The sequence below is a fragment of the Microcebus murinus genome, chromosome 14, assembly GCF_040939455.1.
Source record: "Microcebus murinus isolate Inina chromosome 14, M.murinus_Inina_mat1.0, whole genome shotgun sequence".
NCBI classification, from domain to species: Eukaryota; Metazoa; Chordata; class Mammalia; order Primates; family Cheirogaleidae; genus Microcebus; species Microcebus murinus.
The window spans coordinates 5,072,455-5,086,836 of NC_134117.1; the positions used below are offsets into that span (position 1 = coordinate 5,072,455).

General features: G+C 46.6%; 1 protein-coding gene across 3 annotated transcripts in view; it reads left to right on the forward strand.

The window, feature by feature from the left end:
* The window catches only part of C14H10orf90 (chromosome 14 C10orf90 homolog), a 203,345-nt gene that overhangs the window by 8,076 nt on the left and 180,887 nt on the right, over positions 1 to 14,382 (forward strand). The gene's annotated exons all lie outside the window — the stretch shown is intronic.

The following is a 14,382-nucleotide window of genomic DNA, read 5'->3' on the forward strand; positions in this document are numbered from 1 at the left end:
TCTGTCTGTGGAGAAAAGGAAATAAAAGGAGCGCCCCCCCCCCGCCCCGGGTTTGAAGGCGCGCAAGTTGGAGCCTCTGTCCGGGCCCCGTGGGGAATGGTGCCCGGGAACTCACCGGGAGCTGTCCTGGCACTGTGTGGCCCTGGCGCCGGCTCAGCCCGCAGCAGACGTGTGCGGGGCACATTAGCAATGAAGAAACGGATGAACGAATGAAGAACCAAAGTGCAGGAAGTGTGTTTTAGGTGAAAACCTGAGGCCAGGGTGAACGATGGGTGATGTGAGAGACCTTTGGGTTCAATACTCACGTTAGGCTGCTTTACGGATCCACTTATCATTCAGTGATTGATAGACAGACAGACAGACGGGTGGACACATGTCAGCTCTAGTTTGTCCAAGTGAAGCTGCAAAGTGGAGGTCACTTGTTTTATCATTCTTGTCATTAATCACATTCCAAGTAGTGACATTGTTTAATTTCCTCTCTATGAGCCTAATTTATATCCTTTCTCCTTCAGGACAGCTCCAAAAATGAGTATCTTGGAAAAACCCTGGGTTTAGGAATAATAATGTATTAGAGAAACAACCAGGGCTGAAGGAAAATGGGAGGAATATTTTCTCAAAGTAGACAGCAAATCGCTGGCCGCTCTGTGGCTAAGGCAAGAAGCCACTTCCAGAAAAGCGTCCTGCGGCCAGAGGTGAGTGCATTGGCGCCCAAGGGACCCGGCCCTGTCAGGGCTCAGGTGCCTCTGACTCAGCCTCTAGCTACAGGAAGTTCAAGAACGCACGATTTTAGTTGCAGGTGTGCTCAACTCCTCACGGATGTGCTCTAGACACTGCTGGCTTCTCAGTGCCGGGCTCGGGGCTGGCTGCCAGGAGTTGCTCTGCAGGCTCAGGGCAGCCTGCCCAGTGGTGGTGGCCTCGGACAGGTGTGTGACAGGGCCTGGGACCTGGCTGATGGATGTGCCCAGGAGGGGTCAGCAGTGTCCGGGAGAGGCATCGTGCACAGGCCCTCACTGCCGACTGGGAGGAAGGATGCTTTACAGAAACACGAAGACTCTCCATGAAGGAGTTCCATGGTCATGGCCACTTTCTCAGGTTTGGCTGTACCATTTGCAAAATGAAAATCTGGATCCCTGTTTCTAAAAACCGGGAAAAATTGCCCCTAACGGTAGTAAAATATAAATGTTTCTCATTTTTCCCATGGTCTTTCTCTTGATTTTTCATGTTGTTTTTATTCTGGTTGGTTTCAGTAAAAAAAAAATTTAAATTATCATGAGTTTTACCATTTGTATTGCGCAATGTCAGTTTTAACACAAATGTGGATGCACTTAAGTCATATGTAGACTCACCAAAATGACACAGTTTGTGTTTCTTAGCTCACGCATGCATATGTGCATTTCATTTAATTCGGAGTAATGAAAGTGCTGCAGAAATCAACTGGGCTGTTTTTATTTCATTCCCTGACACAGTCACATTTTACCAGTGCTCTCTGCGTTTGGCTCGCTGGTGAGTGGGGAAGGGTGGTAGGGTTGCCCGTCTCCTGTCTGTGCCACTGCTTCCCTGCAAGTGGCCGGCTAGTGCAGGGCGGTCGCTTGAGCAAGAAAGGGTCCGATAGGCGGCTTGCTGGGCGTTTCTCAGAACGCCACTGCCTCTTTCTGCATCTGGAGTCAGTCTGCTCCGGTGGGAAGCGTGGCCTCGGGGCGGTCGGTGTCCCTGCTCACTGGGGCTCAGACGTGACACGCTCACCGCGAGTCTCGCTGAACTCCCACGCGTCCTGGGCTCACCCAGACTCTGTGAGTGAGGGACGCCTTGGGTCCCCGGGGCGGCAAGCAGGTCAGTGAACACGCACGGCGCACGCGCATTCCCCGCCCACAGGCGTGTTTCCCGTCCCATCAACCTCACTTGCAAGACACACGCTTGCAGGTAAAAGCATTGAAAGCTTCAAAATGGCGCCACCAAGCAAGCACAGGCCCACAAAAGAAAACACAGTGACGTTGGACTTCATCAAAAGTAAGAGCTCGTGTGCATCGAAGGGCACCATCATGGAGCGAACGAGCAACGCCACAGGGCGGGCCTTGAGGACGCTCTGCCGGGCGCAGTAAGCCAACAGAGAAGCGCCGATAGTGCTGACTCCGCTTACAGGAAGAGTCTGGAATCTCCAAATTCCCAGAATTGGAAAGTAAAGTAGAAGCTCCCAGGGGCTGGGAGGAGGGGAGAACGTGGAACTGTGTGCTGGGTACAGAGTTTCCGTGTGGGCAGTGAAACAGCACTGGAGACGGACCGCGGTGATGGTTGCACGGCACTGTGGATGTGCGTCATTGTGCACTTGAAAATGGTGGATTTTATGTTATGTATGTTCCCCCACAATAAAAAAAAAAAAAGCTGTTCAAGACGGTGATGCTAAAGCCAGCACACGGCCCTCGAGAGAGCAGGCTGCTGTGCCGTGCAGAAGCGGGCCCTGCGCTCCCTCTGTGGAGGAAAGTGTGGACCACAAAGTGTGAACGCCCAAGACACGTCTCGGCGTGTCTTCTTCCCTCAGAGGGTAAGATCCCCGAGGTCAGCGTGCACGTCTGCTTTCCCATACTAAATTATGTTTGTCGAATGGAAACTCTAAATCGGAGCTTATTCATGATATATTTTTTTAAATCAGCCTTATTAAGGCATAATTTACATATGTTCATGTTCACACGTTTTCAAAGTGTACGGTTCGTTTTGTTTCGGCAAATGTGTACGCTTGTACGACTAGCACCGAATCGTGAGGCGGGACATTCCCAGCAACCCCAAAAAGTTTCCTGTGCCCTCTGCACTCAGCGCTCTCACCTAGCCCAGCACCCGCAGCCTCCCGTCCACTGCCTGCCACTCCCGGGCCACCTTTTCTGGAATGTCCTGTAACTGAAATCCTGCAGTCTGTGGTATTCTGGGACCAGGATACGCTTTGGTGACAACTGTTGGCATCTTAATTAAAGAGATGATGTTCCACTGAGGCCGCACAGGGGCGGGGCCCTGATCAGGGCATTCGGACTTCGATCCCGACTAGCTGCTTGTTAACGCTGTGACTCCGCGTGAGCTGTTCCCGGCTCCGGCACCAGCTGCCTCACGTAGGAAATGGAGTTCACAGTCGTCCCTTCACGGCGGGCCGTTGTGGGGATCGAACGAGCTCACACACGTGGGAAACACTTAGGGAGGCCCTTGGCCCACGGTAAGAGCCCAGTCATGCTTAGTCATTGATCACACTATGATTGACGGTATTATTAACAGTAATACTGAGAATAGCACTTCCTTGCCTTTAGGATGGGATGGAGTAGTACCTTTCTCCCGGCGTTGCCATGGAGATGGCACAATGCCTGCGGAGCATTTAGAGCAGCGCCTGGCCCTCGGTGTAGCTCCGCGCTGTAGCTGTTACGACTGTCCTGGTAGAGAGCCCCTAAGGACCAAAGGACTCCTTTTGGATTGCTTTCTGCCAGTCTGGGTGAAAAAAAAATCTCAGAAAGCAACGACCAGTGTAAATTGTACAAAACATTCAGGCCTTCCCCCCAGGCCGGGGGAGGAGCGCCATGTCAACAGGCACACCACCCATGCCTGGGTTCTTGCTTTTCTGTTGTTGTTCTTGTTTTGTTTTGTCTTTGTCTCTGTTGCTTTGAAAGAAGAACAACAATAGTAAATGAGTTAAAGGTTACAGGGTCAAGGGGGCTATGGAATTCTCAGACCTTTCCCCGCTGTTCCAAAGCCAGGGTAAACTCAGTGTGTTTGATACCGGAGTGTTTCAACCTGCCCAGGACTCTACGGTAAACAATTGCTGAGGAAAGACGTTTCCACATGGAACAAGAAATGGGTTCGGTTTCCAGAATCATCAGCTCACGTTTGGAAGCATCAGAATACCTTGCTCTTTGACACTTCACTGTGTTGTGCTTCGCAGACAACCGCACTTTCTACAAATTGAAGATCCGTGGCAGCCCTGCATCGGCAAGCCTGCTGCTGCCGTTTTTCCAACAGAATGTGCTCACTTTGTGCCTCCGAGTCATGTTTTGGCAATTCTCACAATATTTCAAACATTTTCATTATCAGTTACGATGCTCTATGATTAGTGATCTTTGAGGTTACTATTATAATTGCTTCGAAGCGCCGCGAACCGTGCCCATGGAAACCGGTGAACTTAGTGGATAAATGCCGTGTGTGTTCTGACTGCTCCTCCCTGTTTCCTGAGATACAACGATATTAAAATTAGGCCAATTGGTAATCCTACAATGACCTCCAAGCGCACAAGTAAACGGAAGAGTCACACATTTCTCACTTTAAGTCAGCAGATACAAATAATGAAGCTGGGAAATGACTAGTTTAGAGATTAGTGACAAAGCCATGTCAAAAACCTAGGTAGGTCAAAAGCTGGTCTCTTGCACCACAAATCTTCAATTTATAAAAAGCACAATTGTCTGTGAGGCACAACACAGCGAAGTGTCACAGAACAATGATAAACAAACGATAAAGGCCCAGGGAAAGTTCTTGCAGGAAATTATAAGTGTTACTCCAGCGAACACAAGAATAATAAGAAAGTGAAATAGGCTTGTTGCCGATATGGAGAAAGTTTTAGTGGGTAGATCAAACTAGCCACAACATTCCCTTAAGGCAAAGCCTAATTCACAGCAGGGCAGTTAGGACTGTCTTCCATTCTGTGAGGGCTGAGAGAGGTGAGGAAGCTGCAGAAGAGAAGTTTGAAGCTAGCAGAGGTTGGTTCATGAGATTTAGGGAAAGAAGCCGTCTCCATAACATAAAAGTGCAAGGTGAAACCACAAGTGCTGATATAGAAGCTGCAGCAAGTTATCCAGAAGATGTAGCTAAGAGAATTGATGAAGATGGCTATACTAAACAACAGGTTTGCAATGTACACAAAACACCCTCTGTTGGAAGAAGATGCCACCTAGGACTTCCATAGCTAGAGAGGAGAAGTCAATACCTGGCTTCAAAGATTCAAAGGACAGGCTGACTCTCTTGTTAGGAGCTAATGCAGCTGGTGACTTGAAGTTGAAGCCAATGTTCATTTACCATTCCAAACATCCTAGGGACTCTAAGGACCATGCTAAATCTACTCTGCCTGTGCTCTATAAATAGAAAAACAAAGACTGGATGACAGCACATCTGTTTACAGTATGGTTTACTGAATATTTTAAGCCCACTATTGAGACCTCCTGCTTAGAAAATAAGATTTCTTTCAAAATATTACTGCTCAGTGACAAGGCATCTGCTCACCCAAGAGCTTTGATCGAGATGTACAAGGAGAGTAATGTTTTTTTCATGCCTGCCAACACGACATCCATTGTGCAACCCATGGGTCAAGGAGTAATTTCAATTTTGAAGTCTTATTATTTAAGAAATACTTTTCATAATATCTGCCACAGGTAGTGATCTCTCTGGATCTGGGTAAAGTAAACTGAAAACCTTCTGGCAAGGATTTAGCATTCTAGATGCCATTAAGAACATTCATGATTCATGGGAAGTCAAATATCAATATTAACAGGAATTTGGAATCAACCCTCATGGATGACTTGGAACAATCCAAGAATTCAGAGGAGGAAGTAACTGCAGATGTGGTAGAAATAGCAAGAGAATTAGAATTAGAAGTGAAGCCTAAATATGTGACTAGATTGTTGCGATTTCTAATTAACTTGAACAGATGATGAGTTGCTTATTATCCATGAGCAAAGAAAGTAGCTTCTTAAGATGGAATCTCTTGGTAAAGATGCAACACTGTAGAAATGACAACAAAGGATTTAGAATATTACATAAACTTAAATGGTCAAATAGCGACAGGGTTTGAAAGGATTGACTCCAATTTTGAAAGCTCTCCTGCAAGTAAAATGCTATCAAACATCACATGGTACAGAGAAATCTTTCATGAAAGGAAATGTCAATCAATGCAGCGAAGTTCATTGCTGTCTCATTTTAAGCTATTGCCACAGCCACCCCAACCTTCACCACCCTCATCAGTCAGCAGCCACCAACATCGAGCAAGACCCTCCACCAACAAAAATATTGCAATTTGCTGAATGCTCAGATGATTGGTAGCATTTTTTTAAGCAACAAGTATTTTTAAATTAAGGTATATACATTTTTTGACATAATGCTATTGCACACTATTTAATAGACCGCAGTACAGTGTAAACATAACTTTTATACACACTGAGAAACCAAAAAAAAAAAAAAAACTCATGTTATTTGCTTTTCTGTGATATTTACTTTATTATTGCAGTGGTCTGGAACCAAACCCACAATATCTCCAAAGTAAGACTGTAAGGAGAAAATGTTGCCAATGACAGGAAACATAAAGGAATGTGCTTAAGGAATACTTAAGGAATCAGGGGAAATCTACCTCTTTGATATACAAAATAGTTCAGCTCAATTTGACTTTATAACAGGGTAATTAACATGCCTATATTTTGGAGTCATTCTACTCCCGTGGCTGATGTTTCCATAGAAATCTCCTGCCAGGTGCTTCCTCCTTGCTGCTCTCATTTATACCTGCAAACAGACGGGGAGCTGAAGTCACCTGGTGGGAAAATGAAGCGTGAACTCTTTGCAGACCACTTCTCGCTAGACAGCCGGGGGAGACTGTCTTCCTCCATGTGTCTCCCAATAGGGAACGATGGCAATAATGTATCCTCTTCACATTCTGATGCATCTCATTTTCAAGTCAGAACCCCACCAGACGCCAGCCTTGCAAAGAAGAGTGAAGGAGAAACAAGGAGAGACGGGTAGATTGAATTGCGGCGTCTTGGTTCAGATCCTAACAAGGGAATGGTCCCCTCATTTGCAATCAGATAAGGGATATTATCTCAGTAATAAAAGGCAATTGAGAATCTAAATGAAAAATCTAATGCTTTTCATGCTGATTTATTTTAGATTAGAAAAAGTTAAACCAGATGTAAACATGAAGAGACGGAGCATGAGGAGGGAATTGCGGTAGAGTGATAAATCTCACTTTTGAGTTATTATAGGTGTAGGGTTGCAGAAAATACACTGTTGATCCATAAACTGTTCTGACATTAATTATTGCTGCAGAAGAGAGTTCAGAAGATTGAATAAAATCGCGGGATGCTGGCAAAGATCAATGGCGCGTCTCGATTAGCGCTAGAGAGTGTGCCCCTTACTGTCCCCGAGAGTCTGCGCTCACCAGTCTGCAGAGAAACCCGAGACCACCTGCTGCACAGGTTGTCTGCCCTCTAGTGGAACCAATCTCCTGCCTCCCCGGGAGAAGGCATCGCGTGCTGAAGAGTCTGCTCTCTTCCCTTTGGGCTCCAACAGGGTGTATCATTATCCCAAACAGAAGACCCAGCCAAAATCCACCCTGTCTCTGGCTCCTTAGGATACAAGTAGATCTCGGGATGTCTCCTCTGTTTCCTCTGTGAGCCGTGCACACGTCCAGAGAGGCGAAGTTAGGGGAGGGGTCTGGCAGCACAGTTCTGCGTAGACCTGGAAATTCCCAGCTGTTTTCTCCCCTTTCTTCTTTCCCCAGCTGTTTTCTCCCCTTTCTTCTTTCCTGGGATGGATGACGTTTCAGTCCCTGGTTTCCTTGATTGATGCTTTGCAAAGCTCAGGAGCCACCTCTAACTGCCCCAGCCATCCACCCTTGTACACACACACAGACACACACACACACATGCACGCTCACATGCACACACACATACATGTACATAGAAACTGCACTCTATTTGGAGGAGAGAAAGGTCTGAACACGTGGGTGCATGGGGTTAAAAGTGGAAGCATTTAAATGAGGCTGAGGCTGAATCCTGGCCCTGACGTTTAGTAGTACTGGGTGTGACCCAGGGCAAATTGTCTGATCATTTCATACCCTAGTGACCCTACCTATAAAGTACAGCAGAACGTCTGTTTCATAGGCCTCGCTGTAAGGACTGGGTGGGGGTGCCCGGAAAACCCTCACCCAGGGCTGGCACTAAGCATTCAGCAGGTGTCCATGGTACTGGCTGACAGACTCCATCCCAAACTCTCGGGACCAAATGTGATTCCACATCAGTTTTCTGGATTTTAAAAAGAGAATGTTGCACTGTATCTCCAGTAGGATCCGAGGTATGCTCTGCCATTAAGCTCTAATTAAAAGAATGGATGAATATCCACCCTCAATGGAGTAAATTAATATTATAAATAGCCTTAGGTTAGTTCAGGTAAGGTTCTGCTATCAGATTAGTTTGCTACAAACCCAGGGAGAAAAACACTTGGATTTCAGAGGTTTATACATTTTAGAATTGCAGATAAGGGATTATAGATCCATGGCGAGTACTCAGATATCTTGAAGGGAGAGTCAGGAAACAACAAAAACAGTAACATATTTGCTCATTAGAGCCAAGCTATTATTGCAGGGCTTGGGAGAATCAAGGAAGAGAATGAGAAAGTTGTTTTGCAAAGCACTTAGTCTCACGCAAATGGAACGTTACACTATTACTGTGCCTACCACACTCCATCAAAGCTCGCCGGAGCACTGGCTTCTGGCCGCTGATGGGATTCACAGATCAATTTGTTATTTATGTTATTGTAGTCCCGGCAGACAGTAGGCCTGACCACTGGATTCCTGCAGGGGTGGTCTGGCAGTGTCGTACCCTGCGAGGTGGGGCAGGTGGCGCGGTGGGGTGGGAGGGATGAGGGCCAGGCTCAGGAGGGCTGGCGTCTGTGATGGGGCCACTGTTTTCTCGGTCTTGGGCACTGAGGTTTCTTACCCTCTGTGGGCCGTAGTTTCGTTACCTAAAACACATCTGTGTGTCCTGGCTGCCTCCCTGGGCCTTTGGAGAATCAGAAGGAGGCACTGTGTATAGAAGAGCCTTGCAAACTGGAACATTCCACACTACCATGGGTGTCATCATCCTTTTAAGGCACTCGATCCTAATCACAGTCTTCTACTCCCAAGGAGTGATCCTTGCTGCCTGGGATCCAAGCGCTGGGTCCTTTACTCACTAGGTGTGTGTGACTCTGGGCAAGTTAACTTAACCTCCCTGTGCCTCGATGTCCACATATGTAGTATGGACGTCACAGTCAGGATGCCGCTGTCACTGAGTTGCTGGAGGATCCCAGGAGGTACCTGCCCTCCCCCTACGACAGCTCCTGTGCTGCCCGGGTGACCTGAGGCTCAACCTCGCACAGGCAGCTGGGGACAGAGGTAAAAAATGGGGTCTTCAGTCTTTTCCCCATTGTGTCACTTTGGTAAATCACAGCTTCCGTTCAATAAATAACACCCTAATGGCCTCAGAGACTTCGGGGAGACACAGCGGTGAAAGCACTGAGTTAGGAGTCATTTAATGATCACTCACGAAATAGCTGGGGGCTGATTAAGCTCTTCCTCTGAGTGGTAAACCGTGAGAGCTGAAGCAGACCGAGTGCCACATAAATCCTGCAGGTCGGAGGCTGGTGTCAGCCCTAGCACCTAACCTTGACCAGGAACCCTGCCCCTCCCTCCCCCTCCCTGCCCTTCTCTCGACTTTTCACTTTTCTCCTCCTCCTCCCTCTCTTCCTCCCTCCCTGCCTCCCTCATTGCCTCCTTCCTTCCATCTTTTCTCCTCCCTTTTCTTCTCCAAACATCCACTGTTTTTCTCATTAGCACCCACCACTGTGCTGCACACAGAGAGTGCGGGTGGCCCTGCCCCCGGAGGACGCCCAGGCTCGTGGGGAGACAGGCGTGGGGGGTGAGCAGTTTTGATGTTATGGACCACGCTGCAGAAACTTCTTCATGAACATGGCTGTTACCATGTTTTGAATCAGTTAAAAAGTCCAAGTGTTGTAAACTGGGGAGGGAGGCAACCAGATTTGCTCCGTGGCGATATTGCAGGCGGTGAAGTGGAGGGGGGAGGGACTGGGGGTGCTGGCAGCGGTTGGGAAGGTCACTGAAGAGCGCAGCCCACAGGTGCCATTGACGGACACCATCCGCTGGCCTTGGCAGCTAGGTGGCCGCTGGTAGCTAGGTGACTACAGTGAGAGCGATTTTAGCACCATGGCTGGGAGTGGCTCAGTGTAGATTGTGGTAAACTGAGGAATGAGTGGGAGGTGAGGAGGAAGTGGGAGAGAGAGAACATGGATGACTCTGTTAAGAAGGTTTGCAAAATGGAGCTAGGTGGCTGGTCACATGAGAGGGAGTTTATTGTTGTTTTCATTTTTTTTTTTTTTTTTAGTAGGAGTTCCATAAAAGTTTATCAAATAAATAAATGACAAGAAGACAAACATGAGTGAAAAAGCAAATGTTTTGTTTTGAAACAGATTTATAACTACACTGAATGGTCAAGCTTGGGAGGTGTCTCACATGAGAACTATGAGGTGGCCACATTTATCTTTGTTTATGGCAATGACTTTTTATTATTTTATCTTTTCAATTGACAAATAATAATTGTACATATGGGTACACAGTGATCTTTTGACACATAATTTACAGTGATCAAATCAGGGTAATAATTAGCGTACACATCATCTCAAGCATTTACCATTTCTCTGTGTTGGGAGCATTTAATATCCTCCTCCTAGCGATTTGAAACTGTGTAATGCATTACTATTAACTGTATTCATCTCACAGTGGTATAGAACACTAGAACTTGTTCCTCCGGTCTAGCTGTAATTTTGTATCCTTTAACACTGTGGCCCCAACCCCTTGGGCTATGGCCTGTTAGGAATAGGACCAAATAGCAAGAGGTGAGTGGCTGCAGACAGGTGAGTGAGCAAAGCTTCATCTGTATTTACAGCCTCTCCCCATGGCTCACATCGCTGCCTGAGCTCCCCCTCCTGTCCAATTAGTCATGGCATTACAGGCTCCTACGAGTGTGAACCCTATTGTAAACTGCACATACGAGAGATCTAGGTTGCACACTCCTTATGAGAATCTAATGCCTGATGATCTCGGGGGGAGCCGAGGCGGTGACGCTAGCACTGGGGAGTGCCTCAAATACAGATTATCATTAGCAAAGAGGTTTGACCTCACAGAGACCACAATAAATCAATTGCTTGCAGACTCATATTAAAACCCTGTCAGTGAGTGGCATGTGACAATGTAATAATAATAGGAATAAAGTGCGCGATAAATAGAATGCGCTTGAGTCATCCTAAAACCATCTCCCTCCAACTGTCCATGGAAAAATTGTCTTCCATGAAACTGGTCCCTGATGCCAAAAATGTTGGGGACAGCTGCTTTAACAAATCCCTCCCAATCCTTCCCCTCCCCTGTCTTGCCTGTAGCATCCTCTGTTCTACTTTTTGCTTCTATTAGATCAACTTATTTTAGCTTCCACATATGAGTGAGAACCTGTAGTCTTTAACTTTCTGTTCCTGGCTTGTTTCAGTTAATTTAATTTCTCCAATTTCATCCATGTTTGCTGCAATTGACAGGATTTTATTCTTTTTGGTGGCCAGATAGACCACATTTTCTTTATCCATTCATCTGTTTGTGGACATCTGGGTTGATTCTCTATCTTGGCTATTGTGGACAGTGCCACTATAGTAAACATGAAGGTGCAGATGTCTCTTTGCTATACTGACTTCCTTTCCTTTGGATAAACACCCAGTAGTGAGATTTCTGTATCATATGGTAGTTTTATTTGTAGTTTTATGAGGAACTTCCATACTGTTCTCCACAGTGGCTATACTAATTCATATTCTTACCAAGAGTGTCTAAGAATACCATTTTCTTCCCAGCATCACTAACCTTTGTTATTTTTTTTTTTTTTGTATTTTTAATAATAGCTATCCTAACTAGGATGAGATGATACCTCATTGTGATTTTAGTTTCCATTTCCCCAATGATTACCGATGTATTTTTTTTTTAAGTTGAGAAAGCGATGGATGTGGTTAGAACTGTTGGGGAAGGCATGGTTGAAGACTGAGGAGAGAATGGGGCCCTTGATGGTATAAGACCTCCAAGAAGACAGGAGAATAGATTTCCAAGGGCACGGTGCAAGACTGACCCTAGTGAAGAGGCTTTGCATTCATTCATTCATGCATTCATTCCTCCATCCTTTTTCCCCCCCAACAAACACTTATTGAGAGGCTATGTTGTGTCCAGTCCCATATTAGAAGCTAGAAATCCACTGGCAAGCCAGGCAAAAATAATTTTCTTTTCATAGGGGTCACAGTTGAGGGCAGAGGCAGACATATAGATTCACATTTATCTGGGTGTATTTACAAATTGAGGGAAGTGCTCTGAAGGGAAAGGGATGCTTTTGTAAGAGCTTACAAACAAGAAACCTGACCTAGTTTTGAAGGTGGTGTCAGGGGGGACATTCACATGGGCAGATCAATGAGCTGAGATCAGACGAGGACCAAAGAAACACACTTTGCCAGTGGGGCAGCATGTGCAAGGGCCCTGTGGTGGGTGAGAGCGTGCACATCCAAGGGCATAGGGGAAGCTCACGCAGAGCATGTGGCCAGGAGAGAGGTGTGCCCAGTGATGCCACAGAGATTAGCAAGGGCATACCACATGGGAGCTTCTTCAGACTTTATCCTAAGGGCAATGAAAAGGGTAGCTCTTCTGTACAAAGGAGTTACAGTCAACAACTGGCAGAAAATAGAGCCAACGCCAAGACTTTTCAGGACATTGCAGTTGGATTGAGTCTAGGGTCAATTGATGAAAGAGGTTCCTGAATCACTCCATCGTTGGGAATTCTTGGATAAATAGTGCCCAGAGCCTGCAGAACGTGGTTCCAGGCTTTGGAGAAACCAGACGCATGCAGAGGCTGTGGGGCCTCGTCAGTTTGCCATCCACTGCGAGTTGCTGGAGCCCCAGAGAGAGGAACTGTCTGTGACCCAAGCCTGCACACTTCAGTGTCTGTTTCTCCATGGCGAGGCTGGGGCCCCTGACTAATGATTGCACAGTGCATCAGGAGCCTGCTAAGGGAAAATTAATTCTGTGTTGTCATATCCCAGGTTAATTAACTTGCTAGACTTGATAGAGTTACATTTAAAAATGTGCATAACAGTCTTTCTTAAAAGAGCCATACAAGACAAAATCCCCAGAGAGAAGAAGCTTAAGATCTCCACCACGGCAGTTTCTCTGTGCACCCTCCAGCCCCTAGGAAGTTCCAGACCCACCTGATTGGTTGGAAGCTGGAGAGAGATAACTTGCTTCTTCTGTAGGACTTAGGATTTAAATTATTTTCCAATCCCATGTCTCATGTTGCACCCCTTCATTTCCTTCCTGAAAATTTTTCACGTATTATAAAGTATTTCCTATGTCATGTGTATGCTAAGCCTGAGAAAAGAACCCATAGAAGTATAATGGCAATATAGGTATTGTCAGATATAGTCAAATAGCCAACTAATAATACTTGGTGTCTTAGTCCTATTTGTGCTGCTACAACAGAATACCCAAGACTGTGTAATTTATAAGGAACTGAAATGTACTTCTGACAGTTCTGAAGGCTGGGAAGTCCAAGATCAAGGCACCAGCATCTGATGAGGGCTTCTCGCTGTGTCCTCACATGGCCAAAGAGCAGAGAGCAAGCTCATTCCTGTAAGCCCTTTTGTGGCAGGATCTATGCATCAATGAGGCAGAGCCCTTGTGATCCAAACACCTCCCATTAGGCCCCACCTCCCAACACAGTTGCATTGAGGATTAAGTTTCCAACACATGAATTTTGGGGGCACATTCAGATCATAGCACTTAGTGATGATGATAATAACAATGACAATATTCAGAACACACTGGCTTAAAGCTAGAGTGCTTTGGGTCTGTCTGGCCTGGCCTGAATCCTGGCTCCATTGCACGCAGCCGGGTGACCTTGGTCTGTCACTTAACCATGGCAACCACAGCAGGGCTGGCAGTGGCATATCTTTCTAACAGTTGTATCCATTCAATGAGACATTGTACATAAAGCACTGAGCATATAACTGGCACATGTGAAGCCTCCATAATTTTCAGCACTTCTTCTTAAAATTAATAATCATATTGCTGACAGGCAATTGCTAAGCTGAGCCAGAGTCGGGAAGTTCAGGGAGTGGCAGAAATGTGAGTCATGGTTGAACCCTCTGGATCTCAGCCCAGGCCTGGTCCACATCCCACCCCATTCCTTCTCATCCCCTGGGCTGGGAGGAGGCCGGACTTCTTCTGGGGACAGAAGAGTTGTCTGACTACAGCTTCCCCTCTGCAACTCCAGAGCTGGTTACCACAATGCCAGGGATGAAAAGGAGCAAGAAATGGGAACTGAACCACAAAAAGCCTAACTCAGCCTCGGGGCTATGACATTAGCTGAGGTTCAGGATGAGAGCTGAGCTTGAGCCCCACGAATGTACTGTCTCTTTAGGTCCTGCCATGGTGACGGCAGGCCCACCAGAAGAGCTGCTCTTTAGCTCTGGGATGCGATCCCAGGATACTCCGAGGGGCGGTGGGGATGGGGCAGTATGGAATGAAAT